Source organism: Cebus imitator, unplaced genomic scaffold (assembly GCF_001604975.1).
Source record: "Cebus imitator isolate Cc_AM_T3 unplaced genomic scaffold, Cebus_imitator-1.0 Scaffold151, whole genome shotgun sequence".
NCBI lineage: Eukaryota > Metazoa > Chordata > Mammalia > Primates > Cebidae > Cebus > Cebus imitator.
This window is the reverse complement of record NW_016107466.1, coordinates 3315558-3338385: the sequence shown is the minus strand read 5'-3', so window position 1 is coordinate 3338385 and position 22828 is coordinate 3315558. Positions and strand designations below refer to the sequence as shown.

The 22828-nt window shown below is 35.9% G+C and overlaps 1 protein-coding gene across 4 annotated transcripts in view; it reads right to left on the bottom strand.

Annotated features, from left to right (window-relative positions):
* Positions 1 to 22828, bottom strand: part of CDH8 (cadherin 8) — a 383989-nt gene that overhangs the window by 174159 nt on the left and 187002 nt on the right. The window lies entirely within an intron of this gene.

The following is a 22828-nucleotide window of genomic DNA, read 5'->3' as shown; positions in this document are numbered from 1 at the left end:
TATATATATTTAAACATATACATACGTATACTTATGGTTATAAATATATACATATAAATATATATCTATTTTGTATTTCTGTTTATAAATATATACGTTCATATACAGATATATAGATTCACACATATGTAAATACAAGCATCCTTGTATTTAAGTTTTACAAATGTATACACACATACATATATACATGTCAAATGAAAGTTAGGTGTTAATTCAGTAGTTGTGGTCATCAGCAAATATTTATGCAATTTTTAAATAAGAAAAAAAGATTATATTCAGAAAATCTATGGCAAGATATGAACATCTCTCACCAATTTCAAAAAGATAATGCTTCCACAGTGATTTCCAGGTAACAAGCTCTTTTTCGTATTCAAATTTTTGCATGACTTCCCCAAACATCATTTACTATAGCGCTCTACACACCATATGCCTTTGATTTTTCCAGGCACTTTCCTTTCTTTGGGTTTGCCGTATACTTTGGTTCCTCTACAATTTGGTCTGGATAATACAGTCTAGACCACACTTATTCTTTACTGGATCTCTTAAAATTCCATTCATTCTTTCAGTCCCAGCTCTAATGTTTCAGCTGCCAAGAAGCCTTTCCAAGTAGAAGTAATTTCTCTCTTCCTTTTGATTGTCTGCACCTTTTCTAGAAACTTCTTCATAGCATTTACTTTTATGTTTCTTCTCCATTTCACCACCTCCTCTATTTCAACCTGTCCTGCTAGCAAATTAATGGGTATGGAATTCATGTCATAATTATCTTTGTATGCCCAGAACCTAACACAATCCTTGGCACATAATAGGTATTCAACAAATGTAAGAAATAAAAAAAGCACTACAAAGAGATAAATAGAAGATAGGAGAGAATGAAGATGGAGAAAGAAAGAGAGAGAGAAAAAAATGATAATTGAAGCTTCTTCGAGCTGCTTCAGGGACTCAGCCCTGGAGCATGCAACCACTTGAAAAATATTAATAATTGTCATGTTTCCAGGGACCAGAGACACACAGATGTTGTTACACAATCACAGAGCCAGTAAACGTGTGTGTCTGGTGGGAAGGTAGGGGTGTGTGTGGCAGGCTTTAACTTCAAGTCTTGATGCTCTAAGGCTCAAGTGCTACTTCATTCCATAACAGATTGAGTCACATCGTGAGGTTATGCTGGTTTTCCAGAAGAAGGACATAGTACTTCGATTAATGCTAGTGAGGTGAGTGTGCTTTATAGACTGAAGAACACAGGGGTTCTCATTGTTTCTGTAAATATTTCACTTATTTCATAATTGACATTTGAAGTATTAATTAAATGTCTCAATATAAATTTGTAGGGCAGTGTGCTAATAGTTCATATATTCTCAGGAATACTCAAAAGAGGGTGGTGCTGATGAGTTATGTATCCTAGTAATATTTCATGAATGTAATTACTTGGGGATGAATTCAATGATGTTCTGGTGTTACTTGATATTTTTTGAAGTTTCAGAGTTATTTATTTCTCTTGGAAAATGTATAGTTATTACATGCATATTCTCCTATAAGATCTGATAGGAAAACAATTCATTTCCCACAGGTGGATATATATTATCATATGAAATTAGGAATTCAGAATGTGACCCAGCCACAAGAAAGGTCTTAGACAAGTTCTCACAGCCTGCAGCCAAACAAGGATCCAAATCTTGGTCTTTAGAATCTTAATTATATATTTTTTAATTTGCCTAGAAACTCCATGTCTGATCAAAAGACTGTAGAAAATAATATACTCACCTTTGCCAAAAACAAAAACAAAAACAAAAAAAACCTCTGCAGAATGCTAAGTAAGATATTTGTCCAATAATCGCCTTCTACACTATCCCAGCATGTTAATATGAGTCTGTTTGACGGGCATGTCTCTGTCATAGAGGTTTCATATATTAACCTCTACATGCCCTGCCCCATTTAGGCTTGGAAATTGTTGCCATAGAACAGCAGCTTGAAAGCTTTGAATCAGATCTCTGAGGATCATTCCAGTATCTCAACGTGTAAAAATTACTTCCTTACATGTGAATTTCCTGTTTTCTAATGTAGCATATACTTAGACTAAAAAAACCACAGCTTCTTAATTATCCCACTGTGTAGATCACAGCCATCTCTACATCTATATCCATATGGAATAACATATGAAATCCCTGCAAGTGAATTAACTATTATATCCCGTCTCTATATTTTTATTCCCAACATGCATAGTGACTTAGTATAGGCTGTTACTTCTGTAGCTCTTGGATTCCCTGTTAAATAATTCTACACAGGCCACAATTTCCAGTACCAACATATGGCTAGCCAATGACTGATGTTATGTAAATTGCCAATTTTGAGTTACATTGAAATACTTGCAATTATTCCTATTCAGGATTAAGGTGAAATTTCTTTTTTTCCTAAACGAAAACACTTCCAGGGATTCTTCAATCAAGTGGAATTATTTCTGTGAAGAACGTGATGGCACTATTCTTTCCTTAAGCCATAATTCCAATAACTAATTATACATATAATGAGTATGGGTGGTTTAAAAAAGCAAAGTGAAAGTCACTAAAAAATTCAATGCTTTCTTCTACCAACTCAGAAGTTACACAGAAGAGAACAGCAGGATTGTAGAGAGAATGAGGCAGTGGCCCTGGAGTTGCCTACTAAGAAATGTAGCCAGAATTCAGACCTGAATCTAAATACTAGTTAGCAGCTATTTTCAATTCTTAGAACCACAGTCTTCTCCTCTGTAAAACAGACATAGAAATGCCAACCTGAGACTTATAAAATAGCACCTGACATAATTCACAGAGTATAACAGGTACTCAAAACAAATTTGAATTGAATCGATCTTATCCCCAAATGTTAAAGTGATTCTAATGTCTCTCATGCTTCAAAGGCCTAGATATCAATCAAACACACTATGTCTGATTGATCAATCGGACATGATCAATCATGGCATATCATATTGAACACAGCCTACCAATATGCACAAGTAATACCAGTAGTGTTTTGGGAGCCCAGATTTGATATGACACAATGGGATGGATTGGCTTTTTCACTTCCAGCTATTATAAGCAACCTGGGAAATTTTCTTAGCATCTCGGAGTCCCCGATTTTTCTTCTGCTACATGAAGATAGTGCTTACCCCAAAATATTTTTTAAAGATTATTATTAAAGATAAATGCATGAAAAAATATTTAGCCAATAGTAATGTAAAATAATCATTAGCTGATCAATATTATGATGACAACAACAATAACTACTGCTATACCACCCCTAGGAGTACATTATTGCTATAATTGCATAACTCTGACTGCACAAAGCTGTGAAGACAGGGACAATAATTGCTTCTGTTGCTTTAAAACAGGGCACAACTATTTTAATGGGAGATCGTTGGCCAGGGAGGGAGTGTCTTCATTTAATTATGGCAGCTGCCACAATGACTATGGAACATAGACAGATGACTTGTCCAAATTCCCCGTCAAAGTAAGACTCAGGAGCTAGACTGGGATATCTATATCTCATTCTAAAAACTATATATATTATATATAATTTTTTAGAAACATGAATATCTGATATCTATTTTTTCCAGGATTTTCTACCACTGTCATGCTTCTCCTGGTTTTTCTTTGTCAGCCAAAGAGGCTTATAAAACATGGGTATGTACAAAAGTGAAAGGTGTTCAAGTACTGAGAGGAGTTACATGCTGAAGGCACTTAAAATTCTGACTACTTGATTCTTTCACAGTAATTCAAAGGGAACAGATCTCACAACGAACCTGGATAATCTTCTCACCACTCCTTTTGTTCCTTTCAAGCCAATACCCTCCTTGACCCTTTTGTTGCATTCCACAAGTTCTGTTTTTGAAATCCTCCTACATTCTTCTTTGGGGGTGCAGACTCTCTTTCTTCCCAGTGCAGTGACTTGCCTCTTTCCTCACATTTATCTCTGAAAATAGAATTTCCCTTCTCCTCCTCCTCCACCCCTTATGCCTCTTCTCAGACAATGCTGCTGCATGATTCCGGCTTCATCAGATCACTGTGCAAGACACAGCATCAGCTGTTGGCTCAACACCGCTCCTCATTTTCCCTTTTGCTTATAATCATTGGTTCCCGTTTTGCATTTTTTTATTTTTATTTTTATATTTTCCAGAAGAATGTATTTGTACTCATGTAGTCAACACCTTTCAGCTCCCATTCATACACCTAAGAGGGCAGGTGGCACATAAAACCTTGGGTTCTATTTTGTACGGATTAAGGAAAAGAAGCATGATGGTGCATACTTAGCCACTGACAAGGAATGAGTGCATCATTCCATAAGTGTTTATCAAGCACCTATTGCATATCAAACACTGTTTCAGATGCTAAGGATATAGTGAAAAAGTCAGAGAGGAAAGCTGACTTCACAATCTCTATATTCTGAGCGTGGGGGCAGGAGACTGTACTGCCAGTTGCACAGGTGCGTGAAGCACAGCAACCAGACCCCACAGTGTACTGGCTTTCTGGTTCTAGCCTTTTCCTTTGTAAAACAAAAAGAATGATATTTGCAGACAAAATAAGACAGATAATGTGTAATCTGCAGGAGCCATTCATTATTAGTGGTCCTTATACACGTAGGCCACATTTTAACTATACTTAGCTCAGGCTGTTTGGGAAACTTGAAATCCAGGTGTGATTATGCCCCCAAATAAAGAGGCAAGCAGAGGGAAAGTGATCTATATGTCCCCCGGGGACAGAGATAATCATATTTTTATAAACAAAAGGCTGAGTCTGACCTTCCTTGGAGGCAAGCCGGAGGCAAAAACCACTTAGAACAGAAAGCAAGGTAGATGCTCTAGTTAATAGATAGTTACTAAACAGAGGGTTAGTAAGAGCAAGTTGTTACAATTCCGTTGTACCCTTAGTGACAGTTGTCAAAATACATCATAGCAGTGTTTCTTCAAATACATTAAGTGGCTTGTGCCTTTTATTCTTTATATTAAAATTAATCCTATACAAAATACATAATCTTATTTCTCCTTCTCTGGATTTAAATATATATGTATATATATATGACTCTCCCTTGCCTTTCACTTTCTGATTCTTATCAGTCTCTTCTCATTCTCCATTGCCTCCTTGCAGTATGCATTCTTTCTTTGAATGTTTTTGTTCCAATGAATCTAAGGGAAGATACATATTATAGGAATACATATTTGACATTTGAATGCATGAATGAATGGATATTGAAATTCCACCTTTCCTAACTGTCTGCTTCCTTCAATTCAATTTAATAAACACTCACTGATTACCTCCTATTTGTCAAGCTTCAGGTTTGGTGAGGAGTATTGGGGTGGGGGGGTGGTCTCCATAAGATTCTCTGCAGCAAAGATACCCAGTATAGATAAAAGACTGGTTCCTTCAAACTCTTAGTTGTTCATGGCAATTACAGAACCTATCGTTTATCTGTTTATGTTTTCTGTTTTTGTGCTTCTTACAATGCAAAGAATGCAAGTCCCTGACTGAGTTCTGAGAAACTTGCAGCCATTACTTGCATATGACCTTTTATGCTGTGTAATGTTGAACAAAATATTATCTTTAGAAGTAACATATATATGTGCATATAAGTGCAACACATAAAAGAAAAAATCATTTTATGCAGAGAACACAATTGTGGGCTAGAACAAAAGCATAAATGTGTCTTCAAATCTAACATTTATGTTTTGGGTAACTTTGAATATGTCACTAATCCTTTCTCATCATGAAGTCCCTGACTTGTTAAATGAAAAACACTAATTTTTTTTTTGTCACTGAAATGATCAAAGGATTAAATCAGGAATATGCATGTAAAGTTGTCTGAAAGATACACTTTTCCTACTTTTTAAAAGTACAGCATAACAAGTGACTTAATCCAAGTCACACTGCTAGTAAATGATATTGGAATCTAGAATTTTTTAACTCTAATTCCAATAGTTCTTTTCTTAAGCAATCGTTTTTGTCCATCCTTCCTGAGAAAATACATTTCCTGAGAACCCATAGAACCTATCTGTGTCATAGACAGAGGCAGATTGCCCTGATGATTATCAAGATCTTTAACTTTTTGTTCCTTTCTCTTTTGCTAGGAATCCTTGACAAGTGATGGTCCCAAAGAGTTTCAAAGATAAGAGGATGCTGTTGATTCTTTCTGAAACTATCAGCCATTCTTTCCACAGCCATTTGTCTGATTATTTGATGTTCCCAAAGTGTGAACTTAGCTCTGTTGCTTTTGTTTTATATATTTGGAGGAAAATACAATTGTATAAGCCTCAAGGCCTTCACATATGCAAATGATCTGATATGATGAAGGAATTCCAGGTTTCCATTTCTATTGTGGGTGAACTTAGTAGCCAAAGAAATCTTAGGTGAGCAAATCAGACAGATGATAAATGCATCAAACTTTCTTCCACAATGGTTTTTCGTACTTGTGCTACCTCTGTCAAATACTCCAAACTGAACTCTGATTTCTTACCGCCTCCACAGCAGGAAAAGAGAAGTGAAGCCGTGTTCCCATCTTCCACCCTCTTTAATTTCCCATCTTTGCATAAGGCTAGTTAATGTGATTCCAGCTAATGGCCATGGAGAGAGCACTTTTAATGAGATAAGTGCTATATTAAGTGTTGGAGACAGAAAGAAAAATGAGGTATAGTTCTCTAGGTCTGAAACAGCTCACAATTCAAAAGATGAGGCAAGTGTGAGCAACAGCTGCTAAAAGGAAAATTTATTTCCTCTTATTTTGGACCTTGCTATAGTGTCTTGCATCACTCTGTTGTAAGAATTATCATACCAAGTTTGTTTTCTATATATGCTTTTGTTCTTAATTTTTGCATCTACCTTGCCTGCCCCTCTTTGTCAAAATTTGCAGAGATTTTGAGCATTCTCTTTTCCATAAAGGTATTCTTGTTCCAATCTTCTCACACTAAAATATATGACTAATGCCTTGTTTACTCCCCCTGAGCACTTTGATAAACACCATAAGACCAGATAAAAGTGATTTTTCATCTTTCCATGTTGCAAAAAATAAGTCCTAAACTTAGAACTCCAACAGCTATTATATCAGAGACAGTGACTATGAACAAGTCACTTTATCTCCCTGATCCTGTCCTCCTTGGTAAAACAGCATTGTAATACCTCTCCTCAAATGTCATATTATTAATGAGGCTTCCCTGAACAGCATTTACAAAATAATAACCAATCTTTGTCGGCACTCCTATTCTTCCTCACCCAACCATTCAAGTCTCTGTCCATGTGCATTCTAGTGGGAGCAGATAGACCATAAACAAATTGATTTTTTTTTGTTGCTTATTCAGGTTTACCTAGCCCCTAGAACAATACCTGGAACATAATAGTCTCTTAGTATTTCTAAATATTTTTCAGTGGGTCAATGTATGAATACTTTTTTTCCTTTATGAGCTTGTAATAAATTTCTATGGCTAAAAGGAAAAAGATCATGTCCTTTACAGGGACATGGATAAAGTTGGAAGACATTAGCATTAGCAAACTAACAGAAAAACAGAAAACCAAACACTGTATGCCCTCATTTATAAGCAGGAGCTGAACAAATGAGAACACATAAGCACAGGGAGAGAAACAACATGCGTGGAGATCTGTCAGGGTCCGGGGGAGGGACAGCATCAGGATAAACAGCTAATGCGTGTGGGGCTTAATACCTAGGTGATGGGCTGATAGGTGCAGCAAACCACCATGGCACATGTTTAGCTATGTAACGAACCTGAATGTCCTGCACATGTATCCCAGAACTTAAAATAAAATAATATATTTAAAAAAAATAAAGAAAATAGAAAAGAAAAATGAAAGAAATAAATTTCAGTTAAAATAAAATAATATAGTCCATCAGTTACAAGGAAAAAAAATTGTTATAGCTGAATAGTACTCCATTGTGTACTCCACGTTTTCTTTGTCCATTCATCTATAAATGGACTCTTAGGTTGCTTCAAATCTTAGCTTTTTTTAAACAGTGCTGCAACCAATATAGGAGTGCTAATATTCTTCAATATACTTATTTCCTTTCTTTTGGGTATATACCCAGTGGTAGGATAGCTGGATCAGATAGTTTTCCCCAAAAACAGTTTGAGGAACCTCCAAACTGTTCTTCATGGTGGTTGTACTAATTTACATTTCTACTGACAATGTACTCTTCAGACATAAAAAACGAATGATACTACACACTGGGGTCTGTGGGGGGAAATAGGGGAGGGAAGGTGGGCGGTGGGGAGTTGGGGAGAGATAGCAAGGGGAGAGATTCCAGATATAGGTGATGGGGAGGAAGGCAGCAAATCACACTGCCATGTGTGTACCTATGCAACAATCTTGCATTTTCTTCACAAGTACCCCAAAACCTAAAATGCAATAAAATAAATTAACAGAAAAAAAAAAGACAAAAAAAAGAAAGTGTACTGTGGGAAAACTTGTAATCCCCTACAAGTACAAAAAGGAAAACTACATTAAATGTTTATTTCCATTAAGAAAAAAAAAAAAAAACAACGAATGAGATCCTGTCATTGGCAACAACATGAATGGAACTGGAGATCATTATGTTAAGTGAAATAAGCCAGGCACAGAAAGACAAACAACATGTTCTTACTTACTTGTGGAATCTACGAATCAAAACAAACAATTGAACTCATGAACACAGAAAGTAGAATAATGGTTACCAGAGGCTGGGAAAGGCACTGAGGGGCTGGGAGGAAGTGGAGATTCTTAACGAGTACAAAATAAATTGAAAAAATAAGTAAGACCTATGATTTAACAGCACAAGAGAGTGACTATAGTCAATAATAACTTAATTGTACATTTTAAAATAACTTCAAGAGTGTAAGTAGATTGTAATTCAAAGGATAAATGCTTGAGGGGATGGATGCCCCATTCTCCATGATTTGCTTATTTTGTGTTTCATGCCTATATCAAAACACCCCATATATCCAATAAGTATACATACCTACTATGAACCCACGGAATTTTAAATAAAAATAAGAAAATTAAAATGTAACAAATGAAGTTGCCCATCAAAAAATAAAGAAATTTTCATGGTTTTAATGTTTGTTCCCTCTCCAACTCATGTTGAAATTTAGATGCCGTTGTAACAGTATTAAGAGTTAGGACATTTAAGAGGTGATTAGGCCATGAGGTCTCTGCTCCCAGGAAAGAATAAATGTAATTCTTATAGGAATTGGTTGTTGATAAAAAGATGAGTTTGGCCCTGTTTTGTCTCTCCCTCTTACCCTCCCTTTGCCCTATGCCAACTGATGTCTTATGCAGCAACAAGGCACTCACCAGGTGCTGCCACCTAGATCTTGGACTTCCCAGCCTCCATAACTATGAACAAATACACTTTTGTTTATTATAAATTATCCAGTCTGTGACATTTGGTTATAGAAGCACACAGCAGGCTAAGACAGAAATTCTATATGAAAACAAACATATACAAATAGTGACGCCCTTCAGGACTCTTCTGAAGATGCATGGAGGATTCAAGCTGACTTTTCCTGCCTCTTCACCTCTAAGATAGAAAACTCTGGTTACAGAATACTCTAGAGCCAGAGCAGTACTGCCCTACTTAACAAGGAGCTGTGTGGTATCAGTAATTTATGCCTGTGAAACATTCTGACTACCTTAGGATCAAATTACTGTTGTGCTTAATCTCATTCTTACATAAATATTTGCACATGTGAAAATTCAGCACCTAGACATTTACTGAAATGGTTGCATGGAAAAATGAGGCAAATAGACTCAGAGGCAGGTGTTGGCAGTCAGCGCGGAAGAAAAGAGCCCTTTGTCAAAGTAACAACCATATGTGGAGTAGCAAATAGACAGAAACCAGGACCTACGGAAGGTGGATGGGGTAAAATGTGGCTCTGGAATGCCACTGTCTGTCAGCTGCTGAGGATCTGAACACACAGCCAGGGCCCTCTGGTCCTATACTCCAGGGCTGCTCCATCAAAATAATAAGGCTGGTATTTGTTTTGTGTATTAAATGTAAACAAGACTCCATTTTCCACCCCAAATCATTTTCAAGACAATGACCTATGCTGTCAACAAGTTTCAATTCCAGTGTGACTTGCAATTGGCGATGCAGAATTCAAGACAGTAATATTTGGCTTAATGCCTTTCAGTGAAATTTATCACTTTGGCTGGAAGGGAGCTCAAGTAGCTGAGTGGAAATCATGTGTGGGTCACTTTGAATATCTCAACTCTAACTCTGTAAGATGCTCTGGAAAGGAACTATAATCATTATTCCTTAGATATAAAGAAATGGGATCTCAGGGATATGGAACATCTTAGTCAAGGTCATGCAATTAGGAAATGTTGGGGCGAGAAGTGAAACCTGTCTGACTCCAAAGTTCACAATCAGAACTTTAAATACCAAGTTGTCTCCCCTGAAATCCCCAACCACATTGCTTCCAACTTCAATCCTCTCTCTCGGAAACAGTGACCACTCAGAGGCTTAGCTTTGCTTTTGTTGCTGTTTTCAAATGTTTTTATGTAACACAGAGTGTTTGTCTGGTTTGCTTCCTTCAGCAGATTTTTCAGTTACTTTAAATGACAGTCCTCAATAATTATTTTCCAGAGCAAAAGAGGCACATTACTTTAGAGTTCATGTGAAATGTAAATGAGACAATTCCCATTTTTAAATGTGCCCTCCCCAAGTCTACTTTCCAATGATATAGAAAATGATGTGATCTCAGAATAGATTTCATTATGATAATTTTAGTATTTTATTATTGCAATTTAGTATAACTAGTAGATAGTAAATAAAACTTGATGGATCAGGGTGGGCTCCTTTCTTCTAACTATTACAGGATAACAAAGAAAAACTACATATAGTGAGAAAAAGCACACAGCCTGTACCACAGCAATAAACAGTTTCTCAATATCTGATCAATAACAACCTTGTACAGTTATACCATAGGGAAAGACTTTAAAAGTATGACTTTGTAGAGTTGGTAAAACCTGGTTAAGAATGCCACTTTGATATCAAGTCAGATTTAAACTCAAATGAATTGACTAAAGTCATACAGAGAGCAAAGTTAATTGTATCAGAACTGTATGGGGCCACTTCTTCCCTTTGCCCCTTCTGGCAAAGGAAAAACTAAGGACTAGCAAGGTTCATTCCTAGCTCTCTATTGCCAAATGTTTTTACCAGCTCTACTGTCCCCTGAAACACAGTGAGTCTTTTCTATTATGACAATTTGTGTCTTGGGTTGCTAATTTATACATTGCTGAGAGTGAAAGCAAGAAAATAAAATCTGCTGTTTGTTTCATTATGTAAATACAGTCATTTATCATTATTTCATTTACAGCTCATGAATGTATTTGTCCATAAAGTGCATAATTAGGCAATCTCAATTTCTGTCTTTAAAAGGTCCTCAGGTGTCAGAGCGCAAAGGTAGCTTCTAAGACAGATAATACTATAGCAACAATATTAAAGTTAATGGAATGGAAGGAAAGTTCCAATAGTGTTCTGTCACATACAATAAAACTTTACCGCACATGAAAACTACCTTTAAAGAAACTCTCCAGATATGCAAAAAAAAATCTATGTAATCATAGCTATGCTTGCATTCACCAACCAGTTCAACTCTGTTAACCTTGTGAACACTATAATCTCTAATTTACTAAATTCTAAATTTCTGATCCTCATAGTGACATAAAACTGCCTAGCTCATAATAAAACTATCACACTTAAGATTCTGAATGGCAAATTACACATAATCACAAATTGTAAAGTGTCTCTAGTAGAGTCCTTAAATCACTTTTCTAGCTTCTCCTTTGTTTTATTTATATAGCCATATGTGCCTTGGTTTCTGCCCATGAGAACTCAGAAACTGTGTCTTTTATTTGAAACACAACACTAGGCCTATAGGCATTTGAAAAATCAACTTATCCTGCAAATATCTATTTTAAAAGAATGGGTACAAAATCTATTTATTTTCTTCTTATAACCATGCAATTTTCTAACTGTAGGGGGGAAAAATAGTAAGCCTACAGATCAGTACTTACACTCAAAACTACTTTTAAATTAGAGTTTTGTTCCAAGTAGAAAGTCTTATGGCTTTTTAAGGAATGAAGGATTGATTCTCTAGAAGCTGAATATTCTTTGCAAGTGACTGCATTTTGAACTCCTATACCCAATATTCCTGAATCATCCATATCCTGATGAATTGAAACTAATGATACTGGTAATTCAAGAATGTTCTGTTAATTTTCAACTTTTCTTTCATAAAATCCAACAAGATCATTGAAATAATAATAAATTAATGATCTCATTATCTTACATGTTTTCTTTATGACACTTAGGACAATAAGCAAGAAAATATACAATTGGTATAATTTTAGCATAACTTTTTATGATGGAATCTCTCCAGTTCCTTAAGCTCCATCCAGTCAAGTCTATTTCTACTGCACACATTTTGTCCCTGAGAGGAGAGATGATTAAAAAGTATCCATTCATTTAATTGAAAATAAACATAAATCTAAACGAGAACATCAAGGTGTTTATAGTACCTGTCTTCTTTTCCTTTTTGTCTGGATTCCTCTACATTTGCAGATAGCATCCCAAACTCAGCAGAGGTGGAAATGGGACAGATGTGGTTAGAAAAGCCAGCTCTGACATTTACTACCTGGGTACTTCTCAGAAATTAATTTGCCCAGAGATTTTATTTCCTTACATGAAAAGTAAGGACCATAACACCCACTTCACATAGTTACTAAGAAAACTATTGAAATAGCACTAAGTTTGTGATCAATAAATGGTAACTACTTTACCCTTGATTTTTGGAACAAAATAAAACAGACTGGGATACTCAAGAGTTACATTCCACTGTCATAAATGAGAACTCATTGCTTCTAGAAGGGAAGAAGAGACATAAAGCATCTAAAGAGAATGCACTGGTGAAATGTTATGAGCTAGTCCTATGTAGAAATTACAGGCACATCTTTATATTCCTGGTCTGCCATCAACAATGTCATAGCCACTGTTCCCTAATAATCAGATGCTGGGATATACTGAATATGACAAAAGATATATTCTAAGTTTTCAGGAAGCATCCATTTTCGAAATCCAGAAACACCTGGGATCTGAAATTGAACATATCAAAATCCTTCTGAAAAAGCCCATTTTCTAACCATGTTCACTCTGGATTTAATTGTCTGTGTTTGTTTGCTCATTTATAACATTATTTGAACAACTATCATGAGGAAGGCCTGGTGCTAAGCCCTACAATGCGTAGTGAGGAAACTAACCAGGATCCTTGTCCATATAGCACAAACTCTTTAAAACACACAGACACACACACATACACACACACACACACACACACACACACACACACACAATAAATAAATACATAAACAGGCCTGTAATCCTAGCATTTTGGGAGGCTGAGACAGGTGGATCATGAGGTCAGGAGTTCAAGACTAGCCTGACCAACTTGGTGAAACCCTGTCTCTACTAAAAATGCAAAAATAAACTAGGCATATTGGCACACTCCTGTAATCCCAGCTACTTAGGAGGCTGAGGCCTGAGAACTGTTTGAACCCAGGAGGCGGAGGTTGCAGTGAGCAGAGATCGTGTCACAGCACTCCAGCCTAGGCGACAGAGTGAGACTCCATCTCAAACACACACACACACACACACACACACACACACACACACACACACAAGACTATATTTTTAGCACTAAAAGAGAAACTATGGCCTCATGTTTTAGTTCAGAGAAAATTATTTCATAGGGACGTTTCTGAAATTTGACTTTATGAGGAAACAAATGGAGTATTTGCCTCTTCTTTCTCCCTCCACCCTCTTAGTGGATTCCTACTCATGCATCAGAAACTACCATTGGCTTAAAGAAAAGTTGTCTCCAACTTCCTTCTCTAAGCTTCCAGCCATTATATATATATATATATATATATATATATATATATATATATATATATGTAATTAATATATACAATTAATTATGGGAAGTGGGTGGATATGTATGATGTTTAATTTGTTAAACAAGAACATTAGATAATCTTTCTCTTTGGTAGTTACATCTCAAGTTACTTTTGCCATAACATTTAAAGCAATTATTGAGCACTGGAGATTTCTGAAGGAATATATTCGATGTAGTCTTAAGTGCTGAGGATGCAGAGTTAGGTTATAGGAAAGGAAGGCAGAGAACCACACAAATAAACATAAAAGATTACTGTCTTTATTTTTCTATTTATCTATCTATCCATCTGTCTATATCATCTATCCTATACACACACACACACACACACACACACACACACAGACACACACACAGATATTTTTTGGTATATAAAGAGTTATTACAAAGTAACATCCCAAGGATATTGGTTAATCTTCAGTGCTCTTGGATAAATGTGTTTTCCTATAAAATTAATGAAAACAAGCCTTTGTTGTTTTTCACCAAATCATTATGAACTAGTCATATGAAACTAAGAGCTAGATTTCCAAGGGGAAAAATGACATCACTATATGGATCAAATATACAATTTAATTCTGCAGGGACATGATACATAGTAAGGTGAGAAAAATTCCTGATCCTACCTGCTGTGTTCACGTTGGTTGAATGCCATTGCAGATCAATTAATGCTTTTGCCTCCACCTAAACCCATCCCAAAGCATCCCAGTGTGACAGCAGGTGTTACATACTGAGGTGGCTGTGTAGCTCATAGTCTTTCTATTCAGCATGCACATATGGAGACCTTGGTTTCTTCAAATAGACATTTCTTTGACTCTAGCTATGGTTAGCACTGGAAAGCTCCTTATGAACTTAAAAAAATGGTTTGTCCGAAGGTGCAGGTAACATGACTGTCACGCCACTTCAAGCTTACCCAAGTATATTTAACTATTCTATGTGCATGGATTGGGGGATTATTGTAATAATCATAAAACAATTAATATGACCTCAACCCCTATCTATCATATCTCCCACAGAAGACACAAAATGGGAAAATAAATGATTTTTAAGCCAACGTGTGCACGCAGCTAGATATCCACCAAATTGAGGCATAAAACATAGAGAAAGATGGCATTTGTTGGGGGTATACATCTGTAAATATTGAGCGGACACTTATTAGAAACTTAAAATTACATTTTGTCTTCATGATCATTCCTTTTGGGCATTTCAGACAAATCAATGAGATGTAAAGTTAGGTACAAGTAAAATTTGTCACTTTAGAGTTTCATTATTAACTCTTCAATGTATTCATTCATTTATTTGCCCAACAATATTCACTGTAAACTATATGTACCGAGTGCCTGACGCCTGTTTGGCATTGGCCATATTATTTAACCTCAGAGATCCTCATCTTTAATAAGATATGTTAAAACAGCTACTTTACTTGACATAGGAATTAAATAAAAGTACAAAGAAAGACACTGGAGACATTTGCCACCACCATAATTTGTTGCTGCCTATAACTTTTATTTTAATATTGGTTCTTCTATCTCAAATGTAAAGAACATAAGAAAGCCATGTGTCTTTCTCCATACTCCCTTTTGTCATTAAACAATCATAGAATCATATAATATTTTCCTCTTTCTCTTTAACTGCTGAGAATGTATGTGGGTGCATGGAGGGGTACGTGTGTGTTTGAAAGACATATATCCTGCCTGTCTTCTTGATCCAAAAATATAGAAATCTATGCCCTTTATAGTGTTTTTTAAAAAAAAAGGAAATTGGATGAAGAGTGCATTAGGAGAAAACCCTACGGTGACAAAAACCACTCTTTGGCTTCCTCCCAAGTCTTCCTGTCTGTTGGCCTTGTGCCTAATATTTATGGGGAGAACTCCTGTGCTATGCCAAGAGGCTAACAAGGGACTCCACGTGTTATGGAAGAAGCCACCCTTGCCCTCTTCACTCCTTGCTTCCCACTTCATCAGAGGGCATAACTGGAGGGGGTGTGAGATTTTGTAAAGTTAATCAACTGGTGGTAGAGATTCTTCATCCTTTAATCAGCACTTGTCATGGAAAGAGAAGGTTCTTGGTCTCCTATGATGTAACTGTCCCAGGCAATGGTCAAGCCAACTTCCCTCCACTGTATGTCCCAGTTGCCTTTCAAACTTTCAATTCCAAATCCAGCAGTTTTCATAAAAACAGGTGGCTTGTACTGAACACAGCTGAAGGACATTTTCTCCTACCACCAATGCAAAAGCTTTTCATTCTTCTAAGTGAAAATGTCCTATCAAAAATATCACATTTTATTTCATTAAATAAATAGCAAAGAAGAAATGGTTATTAATATATCTTCCTATTCTGGAGGTCAGAAAAATAGCAAAATTAATGATATTAAAGATAGTCTTAATTTGTGAAGATCAAAAGCAAATAATGGTTCATGATACAGTTTTAATATTGTGAAATTATTAGAAAACAATGTTAGTATGAGTGCTTTCAAAAATTGGGTACTTAAATCACAAGAAGTGAAAGCACACATCTGAAGTCAGACAGAAATTAGTCATATTTAGATTTCTAAATTGCAGATTAAGTTTATTGTGTATAGAGAAATTTATTTCAGTAAAGTCTTCTAATACCATTGAGGAAACAAAAACTGTTAAATTTAAATGTCGCCTGATCACCAATCTATCTTTCCCCTGACCACACAGCCCTTTGATTTCCTCATGCCATATGACCTTATTTAACAGCTCCATTAACCCCACATTTTCATTTCTTAAACTACCATTAGGTTTTCAGGACACATTCTTCGATATCACTACTCTAAAAAATACTTTCTTGCTCTTCATACGTCATTGCTAAGTTGGCATTCTTCTCCATTCCTATGCCATAAACCCCATAGTATATGTAGAATTATCATACACAGAATTTCAACCTCAGTGCCTATAGCATGGTAGCATGCAGATATTGACTAAGTGTTGAATAATGTGAAATATAAAGACATTGCCACCTATAACTGTACACCCCAGCAGTGTTCATCTGTCTGAGTTTATCTCAATACCTACCCCTTCTCAAATGTCTTTGTTAAGCAAGTTCTTGTATCCAGTCCTCTTGGCAGTGGAAATTTATAATCTATGCAATCCTGATTTAAAAGAGACCCCGTGTGTTAGCAAGTTATCATTTTGACTCAGAAGGCATATAAAGGACTCAGTTCCATGAAGGCATTCCATGAAGACTCCATATACTATCCTTGATTTTTCTAAAAAGGGACCATTCATCACATAGATTTTCTTTTCCCAAGGAGTATTTTTTACTTAGCTCATTTTTACAGGTTCCACAGAGACAAACGTTATTTGTATCCAATGAAGAAAGATGGTCTGAGTTTCAAAAAAAGGTCAATGAATTAACTTAGTTTATTTTTAAGCAGGCCATTTTTCATACTCTCACTTGCCTGGAGCAAAGTTTAGATTGTTCTGAAACTTCACCCTGGTCTCTTTAGATAATTAAGCATTTATTATTCACTTGCCTTGCATTTTATTTAGGCTTTCCGTCTTCAATCACCTAGGATGGACTGCAACTGTTTTCACACTGCTGTCCTTAAATTAGTGCCTTTTAAATAAATGCCACATTTCTCCTTGTCTGTGCCCAAAATATTACAAGCAAACATATGGTATTGGGGGTGGCAGGGAGGGGGAAAAAAAAGAAAACATTTTTAGAATACAAATAAGCTATTTTCAGCTTTTTGAAGTACCATAATGAAAACTATTCACAAGAATGACAATTCATTTCACAATTACTACTGCCTTCCATTTTCTGTGACGCTACACTGCCTCCTATGCCTATCAATAGAGGAGGCCTGAACCTGATTCCAAATTCTTTAGGTCTCTTTTGAAACCAATGTCATCCCCTGGGATGAGCTATACTGCTCGGAAGCTAAGTGGGAGCAAGAGAGAATATCAAAAATTGAGGTGTGGGATCAGGTAGATTCACCTTGAATCCTCCTTCAAACACCATGGGCAAGAAACATGTCAAGTCAAGCTCTGTTCTCTCATCAGCAAAAGTGAGCTGACACTAATACCTACCTCAAAATACGGTGTGGATAAAAATAAATTCAATAGTGTATGCAAACCCAGTTAGCAAGAACATAGTAAGAGTTCAATAAATAAGATAGTTGTTCTGTTGTTGTTTTCATTCTTCCTGTAATGATTTGACAGAGGACTGTATCTAAAGGTGAGGAAGACATTTTATTTCATTCTCTCTGAAACACAGTTCTGTCATTTGCAAAATGGAGACAGAAATGCTTCACTCCACAGTTTGGCTTAGTGTTTTCTCAAACCTAGAAGACTATATACACACGATGGTTTGGCTTTCTATTGTTGCCATCATTATTAGCAGCAGCAGTAGTGCTATCACAGTGACCTCCAGAATAAGAAGATATATTAATAACCGTTTCTTCTTTGTTTAGTGGTCCCAGAACCTTTCTATCTCCTTGTGTGATCTAGAAGCAAATCTGAGCAAGAGTTTATTATGATTTCAAGGCTCATTTTCGCAAGTACAGGAATAGCATTGTGTTGCCTAGACACTTAAAACATAGTATGAGATTTGGAAAAAAGCATGAATGCCAATCCTAAATGAATTTCAAACAAAACAATCATATCTGAGATTAATATGGTGTTCTTTCCATCAGAGAAACTGATTCGAGTATAGACTGGGTACCAAGCTTCATTCCCCAAATATTTCTTCTCACACATTCTTTACAAATTGCGGCAATTTGCACTTTCTTCCCCCTTCCCTCTATCCTTCCTGCTTCTTTTGCACATCCCTCCCTGCCTTCCATTCCTCCAGCTCTCCCTGCCTCTGTCCTTCCTTCTTTCCTTCCGTTCTTCCTTCACTACTTACTGAAGGACTTCTAGGTGCCAGACACTTAGAATAGGAATGCAAAATCAACAAATCATACAAGTCCCGTTCTTTCACGGACCTTGCACTCTAGCATAATAATTAACTTATAATATATAAACAAGTCAATAAACAAGATAACCCTAATTGTATTAAGCTCAAAGAAGAAAATACAGAACAAATCGCATATTTCTCTGTGCTCTTAAGCTGATAACTGAAACAGCAGAAGATGCTCTCTCTGATATGGCAACAGAAAATAATTCCATGAGGTGAAATGTAACAAGCAAGGGGAGAGCAGAACTTATTTGTTCCGAATTCCAGAGTTCTGTTTTTAGTATCCTTGCAAGGAAAAAATAAGATACATACAAGATTTATTGTCTCATGCTCTGGTTTATTTTTTGTTATTGAAAATATGATAGCATCAAAAATGAGCTGACAGTGGTCAATGGGCAATCTTCTTTATAAAGAGTTTGAATGTGACTGGCTTATGCAACTTGGTAAGGGTGTGTTCACTGTCACAATATTGATCATTTTAGCTACGGATTTGACCTTTGCTAGTACGCCAGAATCCTGATGTAAGAAGGAAGTGAAGGATGGTCCCACATCCTTCAGTGGTGATGTGTCATGGTATTCAGCCAACATTTTCCGACCCATTTATGCCAGGTCACTTCCTGAAGAAACGCACAAACCCATTATGTAAAGAACCATCTAGTAAGCTACTCCCAGAGGTATGTGGGTCTTAGGTAATGAGTCTCTGTTCATCCCTGACATTTTCTTTCTTTTCCTAGAATTTGGGTCAAGATTAGTAGCCATTCTTAAAGTTTTTGATACATAGCATGCATTTTTAAAATCATTGTACCTATTAATATTCCTACTATCAGTTTACCCACCAAGTACTTACTATTCCTGTGTATTACTTTTTAACATCACATTTGCTAAATTTATAGAATCAAAAGTTTTTTGTTTTTTTTGTTTTGTTTTGTTTTTGTTTTTGTTTTTTTGAGATGGAGTTTCACTCTTGTTACCCAGGCTGGAGTGCAATGGCACGATCTCGGCTCACCGCAACCTCTGCCTCCTGGGTTCAAGCAATTCTCCTGCGTCAGTCGCCCGAGTAGCTGGGACTACAGGCGCGCGCCACCATGCCCAGATAATTTTTGTGTTTTTAGTGGAGATGGGGTTTCACCATGTTGACCAGGATGGTCTCGATCTCTTGACCTCGCTATCCACCCGCCTCAGCCTCCCAAAGTGCTGGGATTACAGACGTGAGCCACCGCGCCCGGCCTGAATCAAAAGTTTTTATATACATATGTGTATATATACATGTACGTATGTGTATATGTACATGTATACCTGTATATACATATGTGTATATGTGTATATACATATATGTGTGTATATACATGTATGTATGTATACACATATGCACACACAAACATATACATATTTACACACACACACATTATAGAAGGCACAGAATTCTACACCTTGGATTTTACTGCCAAAGGATTAATTTAAGGATTTCCAGACAGTTAGCTGAGACCCTGTAGCTGAAGCAGCTTTAGGATTAACCTCAGGATCCAAGCCGAGACCCTGCTCTTCCCAGGCACATCCCAGCCAATGACTTAGCAAGTTGACTTTAGTAAAGCCTGGCCATTTACATGCAACATGGGACTCCTTTTAAGAGTAATCTTTGCTCCAGGGATCACATTGGTTTGGCCAAGAAGTTGTCAGATCTACATTGCCTTATACTACTTTTTCTCTTCTTTCATTGCATGGGTAAAAGTTCTACATTTCCTGTGAGCAACTTCCATGCCCAAGTAGACTTCATATCTCTCTTATTTTTCACAGTCATAAACCTCTAATAAGCCATTGACACTCATATCTCTGTCTCAGCATTCTATTTTCCAAAGGACCCAACTAATATACTTTTTTGGTCACCAGAAAGGGTATTTGCTTTGCATATGCTTACAGAATTTAAACTCCAGATGCTCACGGCCATTGCCTCTTTTTTTCTTATTTTTCTAATACAAAAAAAAAAATGTTAAACTATGTCCTTAATCCATTTCTGCATAGCTCATATATCCTCCTTTAAAACACACACACACTCGTATTAGTCTCCTTTTTTTTTTTTTTTAAAGAGAAGTCCTCAAAAATAGAGTCTAATTTAGATTCTTGGAGACAACTAAAAGTTTCTGCTTTCATATGAACACACTTAAGCATAATTTTGCAGACATTTACCCAAAAATGTTTACATTTCACTCATACATATTTATGTTTCATCTAAAGAACTTAGCATGACTTTTATTGATTGTTGAGTTTAGCTTCATTTTTATTCGCATTGTGTCTGTTTTGCTTATAAAAACCTCAACTTCATTCACCCAACATTTATTAAGAAACTATTATGTGAATTCTTCAAGTATCATTTCTCTCCATTACATTATCCACTATAGTGCCAAATAAACTTTCTAAAATAAAAATCAGATAATTTGATATCTGTCACATTGGAAGTAATAAAACTAAAATGAGTTTGTATTGATATAGATACCCATTATGCTGAGTAGAAATGTAAATATGAAATGTTGTTGACAACAGTTAATTAAACAAATGCCAATCTATATCACTGAAACTTAAAATTGGCCAAATCCTCTTATTTAATAGGGAGCTTTTATCATCTATACCTCATAGTAATTTATTCTTAAGAAACAAATTATTTAAATCCCATTGCAATGCTACCTTAATGTATGTGAAAAAAAAAATCTGTCTTTTGAAATGGATAGTGAGATACTTGCAGACTCAGACTAGCCTTTGTGATATTTTCTCCCTATATTTAATTCAGTGCCTGGCACATAGTGAATGTTCAATAGGTATTTCCTGGATTAGTGTCTATTTTGCACTGGGAATGGTGAACAAAAAGACCCAAGTGAACAAACAGCTAAGAAGAGAACATAACTCAAGTCCACTTAGGCATCTAACACGTTTCTGTCCTACAGAAGATCCTGTGCCATAGTTATTACCTATAAAACTGAATTTCAAAAAAATTTGACATTAGCTTTGAAATTAAGGACCAGGATGTGAGTCCCACCTCTGCTATGAACCGTGCCACTGTAACTTTGCCCGAGTTACAGGACATCTCAAACCTAGAGCCAGCCACCTGCTCTGCCATTCCAGGATCATCAAGGGACCCAAATGAGGAAAGTTTAGAACAGACTTCCTTCTTGGCTGAGGAAGGATATATATAATTATACCCCTAATTAATGCATTTTACAAGAGTTGATTCCTGTTTCCAAATCTAAATTCAATTTTATGCCCTGACCTATTTATATATAAATGTACTTTTTCTCAGTATTAAATGCATTAAGATTTTGCCCTTTGAATTTAAAAGAAAAAAGCAAAGATAGGCTTTAAATTTTTAATTTAATTAATAATTAGATTAATGATGTCATGGAAACTTATCTCAATAATGCTGAAAATTCATGAATCAAATGTATAATAATATGGGCACATGCCTGTACATTGAATTTTTCTATTTTGAAACTTACAGACAGTACCACTGGATATAGAAGAAAACATACAAAAAAGATGTTTTTTAACAATAATCATGCTTAACTTTAAATGTGCTATAACAAAACCTCACAGGATTTACAACAGTCAAACAAAATATATTTGATCTCTTAATATACTGTTAAACTATTAAAAGCACATATCTTCACTTATAAAAACTTATTTTTATAAAGCTATTTTTAAAGTCAGGGTTAAAAAGGCTGTTTGTTTGTTTGTTAGATAGATTACTTACTTCATGGCTTATAAGATCTGTACCGCCAGATCAAATGGTACCAGCTGGATTTAATATTGACCATTATCATAACTTCATAAGAGCTCTAATGGATAGATATCAGTATTGTGTTTTACAATGATGAATCTAGTAGAAAAGGTAGTAGTATCTAAAGTGTACTGAAATATAACCACACACCGTGCACTGTATGTTTAATATTTATTGCTTCA